Consider the following 2,424-nt stretch of genomic DNA (forward strand, 5'->3'; position numbering starts at 1 on the left):
TTAGCCAGTTGCGGCGGCCTCCGCAGGTGCGGACGACTGCGCGGCCTTTTGCGCCAGACGACAGACGTGGCTGATAGATTCTCGCTCCTGTGGGCAGTTCTCCGCATCCCGGGTAGAGCGAGCTCCCGAGGTGCTACCCGCTGCGCGCATTGGACTCCAAGTCGATACGAGCGCGCCGCGCGTGGAGCACGCGGCGCGCTCGCATCGATTCGCCACTTCCAGCGTGAGGTCGTGTGTAAACAGCTTCAAAGGAGGACCAAAAGGGATCTCTCTCCGTTCTACTAATGCCCTCAAAACAGGGACCTTTGGCAAAGGGGCTGGGAATGCTGCGCCGTCTCGCCCCGCCACGCGCCACCCCCCGCGCCGCCCGCGCCCGTCCGCCGTTCGACGACCAATACCATTCATCGGGACGCGGGGGCTCTCTCGGCTACGGACGGCCTACGGGACCGGCCCCAGCTTCGGCTGAGGGCTGAGGTAGTGGTAGTGGTAGAGCCCGACAAGCTGCCGAGCCCGAGGAAGGAGGCGGTGGGGTCCTCACCCGCCGTCACCCCGGCGGCCCGCGCACGCACGCCCGTCTGAGCCTAGCGCAGCGCGAACTCGCTCTGAGCCTAGCGCAGCGCGAGATTTGCGCAGCAACCCGGCCGGGCAACCCTTGAAATAAATAAATAAATACAACGGACATCCCAAGCTAGGGCTGGGTCGAGGACAGACACGTCCCCACCTTTGCAGGATTTTGCAAAAGCGAGGGGGGAGGGCGCATCGCCGCGCGGAGAGGGCTGGGCACCCTTGAAAAAAAACTTATTATCCGTGCTCAAAATTCTTTTCTCGCGATGTCCACCCCGCCGCGCCGCCGCTCGCGCCGCCTCGCCGCCGCCACCGCCGCTCCCTCGCCCGACAAGCCGCCGCCCGCCCGCCTGCTCGACCTCCCCACGGAGCTCCTCGTGCGCTTCGTCTCTCGCTGCGACCCCGTCGACATCGCCCGCGTCGCGGCCGTCTCGCTGCTCTTCCACGCCTCGCTTGCGGTGGAGGGCATTCGCTTGCGGGCGCAAGAGCGCGGCTTCGAGCTGCCGGCGCAGCCAGAGGGCGAGGGCTGCGCCGTGCGGTGGCTGTGCTTCGCAGCGTTGCTTTGCGAGTCCAACCCGCCGGCGAGGGCGGCGGGAAGCGCTCTGCACAGTCTCTTCATCGACGGCGAGGGGCGGCTCTCGTCGTGCGGCTCAGCGCCGCTCTACGCGCCAGCCCTGCTCGGGCACGGCGAGGGCGTGACGCGGCTCAACACGCCGACCCGCCTCCCGTCGACGCTGGGTGAGCGCGCCGTGAGCGTGTCGGCTGTGTACCACAGCCTCGCCCTCACCGCCGGCGGTGCCCTCTGGAGCTGGGGCAAGGGAGAACACGGCCAGTTGGGCCACGGCGACGAGGAGGAGCAGTGGCAGCCGAAGAAGGTCGAGGCGTTGGCTGGCCAGCGCGTCGTCGCCGTGTCGGCAGGAGGTAGCCACAGCCTCGCCATCACTGCCGACAGCGCCGCCTGGAGCTGGGGCTGGGGAGCCTTTGGCGAGCTGGGCCACGGCGACGAGCAGGACCAGCTGCTGCCCAAGAAGATCGAGGCCTTTGCTGACCAGCGCGTCGTCGCTGTGTCGGCGGGACGTGAGCACAGCCTCGCCCTCGCCGCCGACGGCGCCGTCTGGAGCTGGGGCGGTGGAGGTGGGGGCAAGCTGGGCCACGGCGACGAGCAGAACCAGCTGCTGCCCAAGAAGATCGAGGCCTTCGCTGACCAGCACGTCGTCGCTGCGTCGGCTGGGTACGGCCACAACCTCGCCATCACCGCCGACGGCGCCGTCTGGAGCTGGGGCTTTGGAGGCGGGGGCCGGCTGGGCCACGGCGACGAGCAGCCTCAGCTCCTGCCGAAGAAGGTCGAAGCCTTTGCTGGGCAGCGCGTCGTCGCTGTGTCGGCTGGAGTGAGTCACAGCCTCGCCATCACCGCCGGCGGCGCCGTCTGGAGCTGGGGCTACGGACGCCAAGGTCAGTTGGGCCACGGCGACGGGCAGGCCCAGTGGCAGCCCAAGAAGATCGAGGCCTTGGCTGGCCAGCGCGTCGTCGCTGTGTTCGCTGCAAGCACCCACAGCATCGCTATCACCACTGACGGCGCCACCTTCGCCTGGGGCAAGGGCGAACACGGCTGCCTAGGCCACGGAGAGGACCTGTCGAACCCGCTGCTGCCGAAGAAGATCGAGGCGTGGGCGCCGGGGCAGTGATGAGATCCCTCGCGTTCGCCCTGCGCACTTTTCACCTCCCCTCCCCCCCCAACACCCACCCACCCGCCCGCCCGCCCCCGCCCCTGCCCCCCTCTCTTCCTCTCTCTCGCCCTCCCGAATCTGCTTAGCTCCCGCCGCCTCTTTGTTTCACCTACAGGCTTCCGCACAATCACGG

Source organism: Emiliania huxleyi (assembly GCF_000372725.1).
Source record: "Emiliania huxleyi CCMP1516 unplaced genomic scaffold EMIHUscaffold_109, whole genome shotgun sequence".
Lineage (NCBI taxonomy): Eukaryota > Haptophyta > Isochrysidales > Noelaerhabdaceae > Emiliania > Emiliania huxleyi.